Below are 424 nucleotides of genomic sequence, written 5' to 3'. Positions count from 1 at the left end.
GTACATCGCCAAGTTTCCCTTCCTTTTTTATTCCTCGATGGCTGCTTCCTCCTTGGCATGGATTCTTTAGCCTCGTCGCCCTGCACGTCTGTTCCTACTTACTAATAACTTGTACCAAATTAGGTACAAGGGAAGCACCTGTTTATCTGTTTATCTCTGACCGGCGTTGGCAGATAACCGACCCTCCCTTGAACCAGACTTCATTTACGGCCACATAATGAATGAATCTCAGCCGCAGTCTTGACCCACTGGGGGAGGGGGGGGGTAAGGAGGAGGGCAGAAGAGGGTTGCAAGATCATTGTGTACAACCGCGTGATCTCCTATCAGTGCAACTCTCTATCTACGTGTGTGTGTTAAGGAATGGAGGGGTGTCTATGTGTGGGTACTGCTGGTTGTGAATATTCTTTGCATAGTATATTTTACA

At 47.6% G+C, this 424-nt stretch overlaps 1 protein-coding gene across 1 annotated transcript in view; it reads left to right on the top strand.

Moving 5' to 3' along the window:
• LOC119585309 overlaps nucleotides 1–424 on the top strand; it is a 53,733-nt gene that overhangs the window by 52,144 nt on the left and 1,165 nt on the right. The window lies entirely within an intron of this gene.

The sequence above is a fragment of the Penaeus monodon genome, chromosome 19 (assembly GCF_015228065.2).
Source record: "Penaeus monodon isolate SGIC_2016 chromosome 19, NSTDA_Pmon_1, whole genome shotgun sequence".
In the NCBI taxonomy this organism is placed as follows: Eukaryota; Metazoa; Arthropoda; class Malacostraca; order Decapoda; family Penaeidae; genus Penaeus; species Penaeus monodon.
This window is presented reverse-complemented; position numbering and strand designations above follow the sequence as displayed.